The sequence below is a fragment of the Lissotriton helveticus genome, chromosome 6 (assembly GCF_964261635.1).
Source record: "Lissotriton helveticus chromosome 6, aLisHel1.1, whole genome shotgun sequence".
NCBI classification, from domain to species: domain Eukaryota; kingdom Metazoa; phylum Chordata; class Amphibia; order Caudata; family Salamandridae; genus Lissotriton; species Lissotriton helveticus.
The window spans coordinates 1,327,014,240-1,327,030,784 of NC_136067.1; the positions used below are offsets into that span (position 1 = coordinate 1,327,014,240).

The 16,545-nt window shown below is 45.2% G+C and overlaps 1 protein-coding gene and 1 long non-coding RNA gene across 2 annotated transcripts in view; both read left to right on the top strand.

Annotated features, from left to right (window-relative positions):
• The window catches only part of THUMPD2 (THUMP domain 2 tRNA and snRNA guanosine methyltransferase), a 392,304-nt gene that overhangs the window by 259,037 nt on the left and 116,722 nt on the right, over positions 1-16,545 (top strand). The window lies entirely within an intron of this gene.
• LOC144763452 (uncharacterized) lies at positions 4,190-9,576 on the top strand. The gene is made up of 2 exons (XR_013596223.1): positions 4,190-4,757; positions 5,267-9,576. It is a non-coding gene; the product is annotated as an uncharacterized LOC144763452 (long non-coding RNA).

Here is a 16,545-nt window from a genome sequence, read left to right on the forward strand (position 1 = left end):
TCTTGTTTCTGTTCACATGCTGAGATTGCATCCCAGTCTTCCTTTTTAGTGGCTAATAATCTGGGCAAAACTTGTATTAACAGTTCTGGTAATTCTTTACATTTCTCTCCAAGACCGGTACCTGGTACGCGTATCTTATCTTCAGCTTCTAGAACTGCCCAATCGATCTTTTTCTCTCCCACCTCCCAATCTTTTTCCTTGAGTTTCTCGTATACCCCTGCGGGCAACAGGACTTTTAACATTTTAATAATATCTGGATAAGTGTATTCTCCCATACGGAGCATGTCTTTTAATTCTCGGTGGAACCCTGCTGGATCTTTGTCGTGACAAGGAATTAATTTCTTCATTTCTAAGAGTTCCATCTTTGTAATCGGGGTGTAAACAAACACTCGTTGCATTTCACCACCTGCTGTCCTGACTGGGTGTACTTCTCGTAACGGGTTCTGTCTATCTATGTAAAACGGTTTATTTTCTGGGGGTGAGACATGAACAAAATGCGGGTTCAAAAACATACTATATTTGTGGCGCTGTTCTAGAATGACACTAATTAAATCGGTACCTAAACCTTTCCATCTATACTGGAGTAACTCGTTCAGGACATCGTGTAACGGACCTGGATCAGAATGTTGACCCTCATACAATGTAATGAGGTGCTGGATCATGTACATACCCACCAGTCGCTGCTCGGTTGGGGGCAATTTCAGAAACATTTGTGCCACTATTTCATCTGGAAAAGTGGTAGAATCAGTAATCCATCGGACTGCTGATCGGACTAGTTCTTGTTCATGCATAGTACTTAACTCACTATAACCGATTTGTGATTTCAGAATGTGATCGGTAGCTTGAAATACTTGTTCTGGAGAACCTTGTTCTGGTGCTGGATGATGAAAAACTGACTTGTGTTCTAGACGTAAATGGCGGTCTGGAAATCTAGATTTTCCTACATACGCTATTCTAGCGGGATTCTCGTCCTCTACCTCTTCCGTAGGAGAGTCATTCTCTTTCTCGCTTACTTGTGCTGCTTTACGTTGTTCGTGTAACCTTATTATTTCCTTACGAATTTTCTTGTACATACTCTCTATACTACTGATAGTTCTGTGCTTACCCTCGGCTATATTATCACTCCACCTTGTCAGGATTCTCATTTCGCTCGGATCTTTGGACGGATAGTCTTGTTCCCTTATTAAACAATTAATCAGAAACTTTAATAGCATGAGCTGGATTTCAGCTTTCCTTTGAGACATGGCTTCGCCAATACTTTCTGGATCATTCCCTGTACGGATGAAACGATATATTCTGTCTAGATCTTCTTTCATATCTGGTAGGGTGTCCAAATACCCGGTCACCCGTCTTACACGGATGGAATATATAACTGTACTATCATCACCTGCAACTGGATCATAACGGCATTCAGTAAGAGCTCGTCGGATGTCTGCAACGGACTTATATTTGGGCGTACGCTGTAACGCACATTCATGTAACTCGACTAACGTTACTCGTTGGTGTGGTGGCGGGGTGCCAGGAGGACCTCCTCCTGCGGCCCCTAAACTGGAATCGTCGACTGATACTCTTCGTACTGGCGCGGCGGGAAATTGTAATGTAGGCTGAACCGGGGGTACCGTGGCAGGTACTCCGGTGTCTGGAGGAGCAGGAATTACATGATTTACAGGGACTGGCGGAACAGGATTTGCATATTCTGGAACTGTGTCGTCCAAGTAGGACGAGATGAAAATATCAGCTGCGGTCGGTTTGTGACGTAGCTTGGTCGGAACTAATGGTGGCGGAAAATTACTGGATGCCTCCGGGGTTGCTTTTGGCAAGCCCTCGGCAAGAAGAGGATACATACCCTTAATAAGGGCATGCCTCTGTCTATCTGACTGTTCGGTTTTGACTCGTTCACCTATCTCGATTAATTCCCTTTCTTGGGCTCGTTCTAAGGATTCTTTACTTAATTCTGACTTTCTGATTTCTTTTTCGGTTCGTTTATGAGATTCTTTGCGCCATAACTCGATGGCATCTTTCTGTGACTGTCTGGCTTTCTTTTTCCATAATGCTTCTTCTACTCGCATGATGCACTCGGCATCCCACGTGCCTGATACGGGCCATCTATACTTTTCCTCTAACTGTTTGGTATACTCTACCCATAAATCTAGATATAATATGGCACTTATGCCATGCTTTTGATACATAAAATGACCTGGACTGTCCCTAGGCGGGACAGGAACTGCTGCTTCTAGCAGACCTTTTCTGGTTTTTAACTGACGTAATTTAGAAAATAAGGGCATGACTGAACTGTAACCTAGACACAATACGTAATTACAATACACAATAAACACGATAATTACTCCACATTCATACCACGACATTAAAATACATGAAAAACATTTAAAATAACAGTTCGAACAGAATACTACCTTGAATACGGAAAACAGATTACATGAATTTTCTCGAGAACAGAACTGACTAGAACAGAAACTAGATGCACTGCTAAAACAGTACGAAACTCACCGGTCTCATAAAGAGACACGTCAGGACCCGCATCCACCGAAGTGGACACTTCGTTTTGGGATCTGTGTACCACCAAACCCCACGGACCAGAGACAATTAGATTGACCCTGTCTAGATACTACCCCAGCAACGGTACTCACCGGGCAGCAAGAACGGAAGGCCTCGGACTGGACTGGACTGCTTCGACGCCGGACGGACGAACTTCGGACTTCTGTTACGGGTGGGCCTCCGGATACCTCGGACCTTGGACTCTCGGCTTGGGCTCTGGTCGGGACTCGCCGCGTTCCTCCACCGCCTCGTCTGGATGCTGGACCGCCACCTCCGTCTCCTCCGTGGGCCTGAGGGATACTTGAAGCAGAAATATCTGCACGTGCACGGTATGGTTCCGTCACGGCTGCAGAGGGTCAGGGGGCCGGCGTGGCTTCACCGGCGCGTGGGGAAAGGGCAAGTCCCTATTCGGGCGCCATTATGTGGTAAATAAATAAATAATACCTCTATTTTTGAATGAATATATGAATAACAGATAGCTCAATAAATAAGAGTCAAGATTCGAGGTAGTAGGAGTTTGCAGGTTTAATACAGCATAAAGGACAGGAACAGGACAACCTGCACGGGAACAGGATGGCAGGGCCCTGCAGGGGGGACAGGGAATGAGCGCGCTAACATTTAATAACAGTACACAAGCATATATACTAAAACAGTTGCATTACAATGAATACAGTAGGCGGAGCAGTGGGTGTGGTCAATAGCAGTCGCGAAAGATAAGGGTGAAAGTGGGTGTAACAAGAGGCGTGTACATAGACATGTGATGTAAACGTAACAGAATATGTCATAAATGGGGCGGAAACATGGAGGGGGCTACCTGAGGAGCCGGGACCTCTAACCTAATGGTGCGCGCAAACTGACAATGACGTGTTACTAGGAGAAGCTGGGGGCTATGAACTCTGCACTAGGAGCAGAGACTGAAGTCTGGAGAGTCAGGGCAACATGTACCTACCACTATCTAGTATCTGATGTTTAGAGAACATGTTGGTAGAATCCAAAAGTTATCGGGGTAAAGGCTAACAGACTCTAAGACTGGTGCATACATTATTCTACATGTAGTGCGTGTTGAGGAATATTAAATGACCATTAATACAGTATTTCTCTTACATGGAGACGTAAAGGCTAGACGATGACGGAAACTATTGATGCGATTCAGTAGCTTAGGAATGCAGAGAAGGAGGGCTGGACTGATAACTAGAATCATAACATATTCTTGGCAGACTCGTAGGCAGAGCCAGACCGAGCCGGGCACTGCGAGGCAGGAAGTAAGTGAAGGGTCGAGGATACAGGTGGGGGCTGTATCGCTCCTCAGCGAGGGCTCAGGAGACAGGAGCTGAATCTGGTGTCCAGGCCCTTTTGAGGCCTAGAAACGGGGACTTTACGATGGAATAACGTGCACACTGGGAAACGTGGCAACGTAGCTTTACATAGGCCTAATACTCGTAGCTTTCACGAGAACTGGAAACTGGCATACTAGAGATGGACACAACTGTAATTGCGTCTTTAATCGAACATGGGGAATACATATGCATATTAATCATGCACACATAACATAAGATGGGGAACACGTAGGGACACAGAACATGGCAAAATTTACTTTTCCACAGAAGGACAAGTTCTCTCGGGGATCTCAGGAGACCAAGATGAATCAGTTTACTGCTGCGGGCGCAGCAAAGTGTTTAGATGACCCACAGGGGCCCACCTTAGCGCAGATTCTGGCTGTGATCGAGGCTTCCACTGCCAACGTTCAGGCTAAGATGGGCTCCGTATCTATGGACGTAAATCTGTTGCGCTTAGACCTGCAAATAAAATGGCTGAGAGATCAGAACAGCACGTTGCGAAACCCCTGGAAGAATGTAAGGTTCTCCAGTCCACATTTGCCACCCTGATGGCTCCCATGCAGCGGTTCGAGATGCGAGCAAAGGACTCTTAGGGCTGTCCCCGAGGGAGTGGAGGGGAAGGCCCCAAACTCTTCTAGAACAATGGCTCCAAAGGACGCTCCCAGGTTCATCACTATTGACAGTCGCTCTAGTGGAACGTGCACACAGAGTCTTGGTGCCGCCACAATCACACGGGGGCCACCAAGAACTATAATAGCCAGAATCCTCAACTACAGAGATACAATACTGCAGACTGTCTGTCACCAGGGCAACCCCTCCTTTGTATATCACACTATACAGATCTTTCCGGACTATACTCCGCATGTACACCAAATACAATAAAACATTTGGGGGAGTCCAACAAAAACCGAGAGCCATGGAACTGAAATATGTTATACCCCGCAAAGTTAAAGGTTCTTCATGAGAGACAGTCACAGTTCTTTGTGACCCCGTAGGAGGTGTGGGACTGGCTGGAATTCAGAGGGTATGGCAGAATCCCTGTACCTGGAGTGGGGGAGAATCTCAGATGGTCACTTGGCTCTCATCGGAGAGATGCTGTGTGGTGGCGTTACGGCAGCAATAGAAGGGAGGCATGCTCGAACACCCGAGTAGTGGTCAGACAGGAAGGCATGCTTGATGTGGAATGACTGCGACTGGAACATGAAGAGACAAGGTTGCTGGTAGAGGTGGTCACAACATCTGCGGACAGTGGCTCAGAGGTGGTCGAAGACGCACCTAATCTATCTGGCCGGTAACTCCTGAGGTGACAGGAAAGTGTCAAATTTGGATCCAGATCAGGGGTTTTCGATGAGGACCAGGGAGCCATGAAACAGATCACAGAAATGAAACATTCGCAGCTGAACTGCAGTGAATTGATGCCTTGCCCCTGCGGCTGGAGCAGCGTGGCTCTCCCTGTACATACTGGGGGTCTTAATGTACTGCGATCTGTAGACCTCAAACTTTGTAGAGAGCAGATGTTGTGGCATGCACTACAGGATGGCGGATGCCCTTGTTGCCATTCCCCCCGTTTTTCCTGTTTCCTCTCTTTCTTTATCACCTCTGTTCCTTCTTTCTCCCTTTTTCTTGCTTCCCTCTTTCAATCTTGACTTTCCTTGGTGTGATACGCCTCCATTTATTTCTTGCTTTCCCTATTTTTTGATTGGCATAAAAATTCAGTAATATATTTGTTGGTGGGAGGGCGACGGATCTCTCTTGCCTTACTGTGTGGCGGTTGTCCAGTTGACCTGTTCTACACTCACTGGGGGCGGTGGTAGGTGGGGTGGGGTAAATGGGATGGCTGTGTTGGTGTTATTTTTAGTTGGTTTAGTTGTTTTTGTTTTGTTTCCTGTGGAAGGACACATACATGAGATCCCTGACAAGTGAATAGGAGGTGACCTGGTCATCGCTACACAAACAGCTGATGATGCAGGGTAGACTACTAAACGGCAGGCAGTGCTCACTTATGTAATGGAATGTCAGCAGGCTGGGTAGTAGTGTGAAGCGGGGCCTGGTGGCGCAGTACATTCAATGTCTCAAGTCAGACAGTCTTCCTACAGGAGACGCACTTGTTGGGCACTAGCACATGCCGGGTTTACCACTGGCTCATCGGGAGTGGCCATACTGATAATAAAGGCCCCCCCCCCATTTCAGATTTTGAGGACGTTAACTTATTGATATGGGCGATATGTCGGAGTTTAGGGTGTGTAGGGACGGATACCAATCACACTGGTTAATGTAAATGCACCCTCTCATCTTCAGTGGTCTGTGCTGGAGGAGGTGCCATCCATACTGTTAGAGGCCTACTCTACGCTGCACATAGTGGGAGGTGATTTTAACAACGTTGTGACCCTTGTGATGGACCGCTTTGGAGTATTTGCAGATGACCCTGCTGGTACCCACTTGGTACGGTTTGCAAATTCCCTGGGGCTTTCTGATCTGTGGAGACTGCGGCACCCGGAAAATCAGAGGTTATTCCTTTTTCTCCCGGACACACATGGTTTTCTCCAAGATAGATTTTATCTTTGCTCCGGTGGGAGAGTTGGCCGAAGTGGATAGTGTGGAGTACCTAGCATGTGGCCTCTTAGAACATTCGTCCCTTTGGGGAGTGCTGCGAGTGAGGGACTCTCACCAGTCCATGGGATGGAAATGTAATTCATGGGACCAGTGGAATTGGTGGTGGCACTTTGGGAGGCTTATACAATTGTCCTACTCGACAGCAGAATATACTGGCACATAGGAAGCATAAAGCAATGGAGGCGGTAGAAGGCCTTGAGCATCTGCTCAAAAACCTAGAGGGGTCATTTGGAGCCCAGACAGATCCACATGTCCTCCGCGTATTGGAGGCACTGCGGAAGGAGTATCAAGACCTGGTACCCCGATACAATAGTTTGCCATGCAGCATCGGCTGTACGACACGTGGTAAAGTGGGCAAACTGCTTGCCTGGCTCAGTCGGAGAGAAGTTAGGTCACGCTGGGTTAAGTGTGTTGTAGATGAACATGGGACCTCCTGCTCATCAAATGCTGATATTAAGGAGACGTTGGTGCGGTTTTATACCTCATTCTATAGTGCTAAACCATTGGCAGATACTGCTGCCATAGAGGCCTATTTCGACATGATAGTATTTCCGGTGGACCCTGCCAAAGACCGACAAACTCTAGAAGGGTACATCATGCCGGAGGTACGGGCAAATATTGGTAACTTAAAAACTGCAAAAATGCTGGAGCCCAGCCGTCTTCCGGACAAATTCTTGAAGCGATACTCCCTTCTTACCTGCAACACGCCAATATCGTTGTGAAACATATAAAGGGCTCATACACCAAGATAATTCGGGCTTCATAACTGGTAGATCCACTAGGCTTAATCTTCATAGTTTGCACAATTGGATGTCAGAGGTGGAACGTAGGGCAGAAACGGCATTTGAAACAATACATTGTCCTTACCTCGACCAGATGCCACAGAGGTTTGGTTTTGGCCCCAAGTACCATTGATGGATTGACTTACGATATCAGGCCTCTACTGCATCAGTGAGTGTGAATGGGGTGCTTTCCTCAACTTTCCCAGTTGTGTGTGGTACCCAATAGGGTTGGCTCCTGTCCCCCATTAAACTTTTAGTAAGTTGGCATTTTCTTACTTTAACCATTCTGGGCCTCTGCCTGTCTCTGAATACACATCTTGGTTGGGTGACAGTTGGGCATTGTTCTATCCTTCTAGACAGTCACACAAAGGTAGCTTGGGCGTGACATATGCATCCTGATGGTCCATCACCAGATTGATGGGCCTTCCTAAGGTAGATTGGAAGTGAGGAGCTGGCACTTGCACCTTAATAGGGTTGTGGCTGTCCGCATACAAAGAGCTGCATACCCCCCTGTAATGAGTCTGGAGCTGGGCAGGAAAGCCAGAGACCTTGTGATCTTTAAGGCCTCTTTGAACTCTCTCCCACCTCAAAAAAACATTTGGGATTAAGTACTGGACCCCAGAAACCACCAAATCAGAAAATTTGCTGGAACCAAGGACATTCTGCCTGCCTGGAAGAAGAGCTGATGTGCTGGAGGAGGGACTGCCACTTTGCTAACTGCATTGCTGTTTTGGCCTGTTGATTTTTGGGCAGTAGGGGGGACTGCCACTTTGCGACCTGCTCTGCTGTGTTGGCCTTCTGCCTGCTGCTTTTTGCCTGGAGTGAGAAGGGCGGGACCTGTTCTCTTCATCCTCTAACTCATGTTTCTCCAAAGGCTTGTTGGCTTGCCTCCTTTTCTTTGAAGTGTCAGGGTCACAAAAGACTTCTTGCAACTCTGCTGGTGCTGTTGGATTCTGCCATCGTTGAGTCCTACCCTAGATGGAGGTGCCCCCTCCAATCCTAGGACTCAGCAGTGGGTTCTGCAGCTGTTTTCTGCTAAAAATTGATGCAGGGACACCTTTGTGCTATTCAGAACTGATGCAATGCCCTCCGATGCAGTGCCAGTTAGATGATGACGCAGAACCCGACTATAAGGTTCAGCGACGACTCGGTGCCAATCCAAAGACGCTTCTCCAAGGCTCAACTTCAGCACAGCGCCGACCCTTTGCCACCGACTGTAAGGCTCAACTCGACTGCGTGAATCGGAAATGAAGCATCGAGTCTTTGATGTCAATGCTTGCTCCATACAAAGGTACTTTTTCATCAGGCCCTGCGTGGGTCCTGTAGCCAGCCTGCCCTCCATTGTGGTCAGCCTGAACTTTGGATTGACCCCCATCTAGCACGATCTTCATTAACCTTTTAGCGTTATTGACTTAGAATCACTGTTTTTGGATTTAATCTTAAAAAAATCATCTCTACTTCTACTAATTGGATTTGGGACGTTTTGGTCTTGTTTTACTCAGATAAATATGGTCTGTTTTACTAAAATGGGGTGGAGTCTTTTTGTGGTATTTTCACCGGGGTTACTGTAATTTAAAATGTTGTACACATGCTTTGCATATTGCCTCTTAAAGTAAGCCTGCCTGCTCTGTGCCAAGCTAATAGGAGGTGAGCACAAGTTAATTTAGGTTGTGTATCTGACTTACCCTGAGTAGAATTGTGGTCCCTACTTGGACATTGTGCAAACCTCTGTCACCCGCCAACTAGAGGCCCAATTTCTAGCAATATCCTAATGGTGGTGCTCGGGGGCAGGGCTGTGCTCTGATACCCATGGCTTCATCAATATTATCATATACCAGGGACCAGAATTTGACCACCTCTGGACATTACCAAGCCAAATGTAAAAAGTCTGTGTAGTCCATGCCACAACATGCGCTCCATGAGCTATTTTGCCATCCAGTTTTATTTAGTTGTACAGGGGTGTTTTTATATGTTACGAAGATCTTTGACATGTATCAGACGTAGCCTGCAATTTAGCCACAAGACTGCTATCTGCCCCCATCAAAAATGCCATTGGTCTTGTGAGAATTGAATGCTAGACTGCTCTTGATATTGACATTTTTCCCTTAGGTTAGCCACTGCTGCCTTATCTTGCATGGTGGAGTAAAGGCGAGTGATCAGTCTCGTGGGAGAATCAAAGGACAAGATTGCATCTAGTGCATGCAGTTGGAAAGGCAGCTGCAGGAATGTGCTCTGCAGCTCTCTACATGTGGCACGTAGCTGATAATAAAGGCACATGTCAAGCGTCAGGTAGTGGTGTCTTGTATTGACCGAAGTGTGGTAAATCTCCCAGTACTGTCCAGTTCATGTGGGTCATCTAATGCCCCATTTTTCATATCAGTTGTGAGGGGCATCTTCAGGTTCTGGCCCAATAATCTGCTCAGCCATAAACAGTCAAGTTTTGACTGACGGCATATCCAGGCCCATACCATGCAGTCCAAAGTATCAATCTCATTCATGGGGAGGGGGTTATCTGCTTTGACCACAACAAGCAGTTGGTATAGTGTCAGATGGAACTATTTGTGCACGAACTGGGCCTGTGCACAATAAAAGTAGAGTTTTGAAGTCTTACACGCAGAGACCTCCATGTTCATATGACAGGATAAGCACCACCTCCTTGGTTGATTTCCCCCCAGGCCAAGCCAATTATAAGTTATCTGATCCTGTAAAAAAGATTGTTGTCAATGGGATCAGAATATTTACGAAGAGCCATAGTTTACGAAGAGCTGTAGTAAGTTGGGCAGGACCACCATATTAGCAACTGATATCCTGTCAGCCATGAATAAGGGCAATCTATCCCAGATCGGTACTCGTTACTCCAACCATGTTGCAATTCTGCCATAGTTCTCATGCCATAAAATATCAATAGCTCTACTCACCTAGATTCCAAGTACTTGACAGCGGGTTCTGCCCTTCCAAGCAGAAATTCAAGATCAGATTTAAGTGTAACAGGATGAAGGGGAATACCACTGATTTCGACCAGTTGATGGGTATGCCAAAAATTCTACCAAATTTAAGAAATGTATGCAATATTGAAGGGATATGAGTCTCTGGCTCACTCATATAGACTGCCATATCACCTGTGTACAAGGAGACTACACATGATGTTGCCGCAACGGGTCAGCCGCAGGCCTCGTTGCAGTAGCAAATAAGATGGGTGATAAGGAGCACCCCTGCCGGGTTTCTCGACCAGTAGCAAATTGGGGCAATGGTATCATATTTACAGATATTTGAGCCATGGGTTGTACATTTAGAAGTTTGATCCACTGGATCAACTTCCTGTGAAATCCCTGCCATTCCAACAGTAAGAACAAATATGGGCATTCCAGTGAATCAAAGAGTCCTTAGTAACTTCTAAAAAGATAGCTTCAGCTTTCAGCTGCGGGATAATTTAGTGTAGCACCACAAATAGAGTATGCAGGTTGTGTGCTGTGGAGCACTCTGGCATAAACCCAGACTGATCAGGTCACACAAAACTACGGAGAAGGGGGGAGTATCCTTCTTTCAATTAACTTTGACAAGATCGTTTTGTCAATGTTGGCCATAGAGAGTGCTCTGTTGGGGGTCCAGTGATTCAGTGGTTTATTAGGTTTCTAAATACTGACAATTAGCACATCTCAGAGGGAGTCTCCCAGTTGCTATATCCTTTTCATACATAGCGAGCAAGTGAAGAGTTTTTGTTTGTACATTTTTCTTTTAAAAATGCAAAGTGAGGTCGTCCAGCCTAGGAGCTCTGTCACCAGGCACGCTCAGGATTATGTGTTTGCTTTCTTTCACATCAAAAGGCATATCTAGGTATTTCCTATGTGGATCACTCAGCCACAGAAGTTGGATTACCTCTTACTTAAAAAGATCCTGAATATCTCCTGGGTCCATATCCAGGGCCGACTGGTACAGAGTAGCATAATAGTTTGATATTGTTTGCATGATATATATAGTTTGTAGCAAGACATGGCCGGCTAGCCCTATCTAGGATTTCAGTGATGTAAGTGCTTGCTTGCTTTTTACTCGGCATATTAGCCAACGTTTCTCTGGCATGGTCACCCACCCATATTTCTTGGTGGTGCACTCTTTATAGTGAAAGTGGGTTTCCTTGGTGGCAGTCTCATGGTAGTGTCCCAGTTTATTTCTAAGTTGCTTCAAGATTCATACCTCGTCTAAGGCAAAGTACTGAAACTCAAGTGTTCAGAGCTCATTTTCCTGGTTGCTAAGTAGCGCCTGTAATATACAAAACACCCTAATTTGTTTGGACATAAATGCATTGAGAATGACAACTTTAAGCATCTGCCACAGGGTACAGGCGGACCCCAAGGACTGCACACCAAAGGCAAAGGAATCTAAGATTTCAGATTTGCTTTCATTTTTCAATATGGGTCCTTAAGAGCATTTGGTGGGAGCTGCCAAGCTAACGTCCGTTCTTTTAACCTAGTTGTGGCAACTACCAGCAACACAGGTGCATGTTCAGAAGGCATGCTGGGGAGGTGTTTCACCCATCTGGTCCAAGCACCGGCATCTATAGCCACCAGCCAGTGGGCAGTTCTTGACCAGGTGTTACAGCAGATGACACATGCACCCTAGCTGGCCTCTCTCTGGGTTTTTGACATGCCAGATATCCAGTAAGCCATAGTCTGATATAAAAGTCTGCAACTGTTGGGCTGCATGTGGATGTAGCCTACTGATAAAGTTGGATGTATCCGTAACTGGATCTATTACCATGTTAAATTCTCCCTCCACCTACACCCTCTAAAGAACTGTGGAATGTCCATATTCAAGAATCTTATGCAAGATGTCTAGGAATATATCAGGGCAGTCTGTGTTGGGGCCATATACGCATGCGATTGTAGCTTTTTTACCCAGTAGGATAACATGTAATACAATTTACCTCCCTTACCTGTCCTATGTGCAGGCTATCCTGTGTTAGGTTTAAACCTATAATAACTAATAAAACCCACCATAAGGGAACTAGCCCTCACCAGTGTAAACATATAAACAGTGATACACACCTGCACAAACACAATCTAAATTCCATTCAAAGAAAGGAAAAGGAGTGTGAGTCATTTATATTTCTTCCTGAAGTGGTCAATACGATGTAACTTTGTTACACAAGGTTAGCAGCAAGAAAGACTGGAATAACATTATTTTGCTTGAGTTTTGTTGGTTGGGGATGTCACTAAAATATTGTTTCTTCCTTTTGCTTTATTCAGTTTTGTGGACTTTGGTATAATGATACAGAGTTTAGAAGCATGTTTCAGGTCTTTTATAATTATTATATTAACTGTAGAAAATCAGGAAATATCAAAATCATATTTGATATTTTGGCAATGTTTGATTCTTTCACTGAGTAAAATGGCTGGTTTCATAAGAATCTTTCCCAATATGTGCCATCACATTTACCCACAGACGGAGCATAGTTAAACCCCTTTTATACATCATCCCTTTTTCTAGTTCGTCAGTATTGATAGGAGGTGAAACACCCCAAGTTTTAAACATTCAGTGCAAGGTGTAGTGACAGGTATATGTGAAAAGAGTGGTCACCAAGCATCTGAGATAGTGGTGAAAACATGATACCAGAATTTTGGAAAACATGGAATATTGCTTGTTAGAAATGGGGGTCTCTAGTTGGCAGAGGTAGGTACCTTTGTCCAAGTGGGGGCCCTTGCTTCTAGTCAGGGTAAGTAGGATATGCTCCTAAAATTACCCCTGCTCACCCCCTTGGTAGCTTGGCACGAGCAGACAGGCTTATCTCAGAGGCAGTGTGTAAAGCATTTGTGAACACATACAGTAACACAGTGAAAACACTACAAATGAACACCACACCAGTTTAGAAAAATAAGTAATCTTTATCTAAACAAGACCAAACAAAAAAACCACAATACAGTACTTAAAATAAGGCTTTCAAATGGTAGAAATAGTTCAGTTCAATGCAAGTTGTAAATGCAATGCTTTTCTCTTACAGTACCTTAGATGTGTCACGCAAAACAAACAAAAGGGTCGCAGGGAAGGTGATGCGTCAGTTCCTTGCTTCGGGGAAGGCGATGCGTTGGTTCCTTACTGCAGCGCAGGGGAGGTGATGCATCTGTTCCTTATGGGAGAGGAGGGGATGCGTCTGTTTCTTACTGCGTTCCGGTTACGATGCAACAAGGTGGTGCCTCGATGCGTGGCGATTTGGTACAATGCGAAAAAATGGTGGCTCGATGTGAGGCGACGGTCCGGTACGATGCGTGATTTTTTGCAGCCGCACGGCAGGTGCAGATGCGACGCGCTTCTTCCTCATTACGTCAATCTTCCAGCTCCCAGCGTCAAACAGTCTCTAGAGGTCCTAAACAGCAGCAGGCACCACTTTACTGGTTAGAATTCTCAGCAATTAAATTCAGGGGAGCTGGTGCTGAAGTCTTTGTGTCCCTGAGACTTCAGAACAGGAGGCAAGCTCAGTTTCAAGCCCTTGCAGATCTTCCTCAAGATGACAAAGCAACAGCAAAGTCCTTTTCTCCTTTCCTTGGCAATAAGTAGCCACTGCAGGCCAACCCCAACAGAAAACAGCACAGGGGCAGTAATCCTCCTCAGCTTCTCCAGCTCTTCTCCCTGGCAAAGGTTCCTCTCGATTTCCCAGAAGATATCTAAAGTTATAGGGTCTGGGTCCCCTTTTTTATACACACAAATTATTTGTTCTCTGAAGGTAGACAGTGGCTGTACCCAGCCAAAATCAGTTGTGTCCTCACTGGGGCAGCTTCCTGACAGGAGGTGGAGACAGCATTATTGAAAGCAGACCTGGCCCAGGCAGGTCAAAGGAAATCTCCTCTCCCTACTCTGAATTCAACCCGGGTCCATTCAGCCCAGCCCTGACTCATCAGACTGCCAGAGCCGCAGCCCTCTCCCAGCCCCTGTCACTCACTCACAAGCCAGACATGCAATATACAAACCTAGCAAAGGCACACTGGATGGTTAGGCAAGAAAATACCTATGTTCTAAAAGTGGTATTTTCAAACACAATGCAAAAATGACCCACACTAAAATATGCACTTTAACATTCTGAGTCCAGGCATACTATACTTTATTTGCCCCCAGGGTCAGTTATGTTTATAAGATGTTATAATCAAACTGCCCATCTAGCCTATGGGAACAGATAGCCTTGCAATAGTGAAAAACTGCAGTATTTCACTATCAGGACATGCCACACACATCAGGGTATGTCCTACCTTTCACATACAATGCACCCTGCTCACATGGGTACCTTAGGCCTAAGGGGTGACTGACATGTAGAAAAGGGATGGTTTAGGGACTGGCAAGTGTGTGCACTGGCCAAGCCGACATGGCAGTCCCAGACTGCACACAGGCCTGAGTCACATTTTACAGGCTTCTTCTGTGCGTGGCCCATTTGGTGCTGCAAGCCTACCAGCAACATTTGATTTCCAGGCCCTGGGCACACATGGTGTACTGTACTAGGGTCTGACAAGTAAATCAAAAAACCAATCATGGAGTCACTAATCCATAACAACAATTTACAACAGGGAGCACTTGCACTTTGGCACTGCACAGCAGTGGCAAAGTGCCCAAGCATCTAGACCAGCAAAAACAGATGAGGCAACAGCAAAAAATGGATGGGAGACCCAGGCCAATGGGGCCAAGTCTAACACGGCTGCAAAAAGTTCTTACCAATTTTAACAAAGATTGGAGTGATATTGTTTGTATTTGTAGTGATTCAGCTACGTATATGAAAAGGTTGTGTGATCACCTGTCAAAACTGTTACCTGAGCTGAATTGCTTCCCTGTGAGAGATCCTTGCCACTTGCTAGATGGTATGCTGAAGCATCTTTACAATTGTCAGAGTTAATGAAGAATGCTATTGATTTTGTAGTCCATTCTGGTGCACTTCTTCATTATGCGTGCAAACTTAAACGCAAATGTTACTTATTTTGTGCTTTGTGTGGCATCATATAAAGAGTCATCCCAACTGTGTCATGTAGCCGGTGGTTCTCAGTCCTAGAGGCCATGAATGCTATATTATCCATGTGATGACTGTTTACAGAATTTTTCCTTAGTGATGATGCCAAAGGCAAGAAATGTGAGGATCTTTGGTCGCATATTGAGCATGATGTGAAAAAAGTAGCCTTTACTGCATTCTTAGATTTTTATAGGAAAACATGACTGCTGTAGTGGACATAATAACAAAAACTAGTCTTAAAATACCCTTGTCTACCAATTATTCAGTATAATCGGTGTAGATGTGAAACATCTCCTTGAGAGTAGGCTGGGTGTCACTGTTAATGACTTTGGCACTGCACTATGTTCCTGTTTGAAAGACTGCCATTTGGTAAGCAAAGAAATGTTGAGGAGCAATTCAGGAAATTTCATTTAACAATGCATGAAAAATGGCTTGCATTGGTGCATAGAAATGTCCTTTCACCAACCATGGCATTTAAAAGCAATGAAGCCTCACTGTGGTACTCTGCACAAGTTCTAGATCCCTTCAGTAAAGGCACATTTTCTCTGGACTTCGAAAAGTACTGCTTCATTTTTGAGCACTTCATTAACTCTGAGGGCATATGTGCCCAGTTCAACGTATATATTGCAGAGCCTGTCCCAGAGAATCGCAAACATCAGATGCACCTGTATTTGCATGGAAATCTATGTAAGAGGCCAGAGTTAGCAAAATGTGTACTGTCTGTTTTGGCGTTGCCTGTCTCAAGTGCCAATGCTGAGAGGACCTTTGCACAGATTAAAGTTTACATGGAAAGGAAAGAGCAAGTGCGTATAACCAAAAACTTACTGAATAAGTATTGTACAGTGCACTACAATAAGTTTGATTTGTAAATATGTATTTGAACCTCACATACACTGTACGTACACTGTCTATATACCATGCACATTCAGTGTAGAAAGCAAGCAAAAATAAAGCAAAACATTCTATAAACACTGAAAAAACATTTGTTTCTGTTATTAATGGTGTGAAAATGTGTGACCACTGATAACCACTGTTTTTTAAGATATTGAAATCACTGGAAAACACTGAGAAAAACCTACTTGAATTTACCAAAAACTAGAAAGTGAAAACAGGAAAGCCTACCTATATATGTTATGTGGAGTGTGCCATTGCAGTCATTGTTAGATCACAACCACATCCCTCACATATGCAGAGTACAAAGCTATGGGGGCCTCCCCCATCTAGCCAGCCTGCATCTTCGCACTAGTGTGTTTTGTGAGGTGCAGTTCCTGACAAG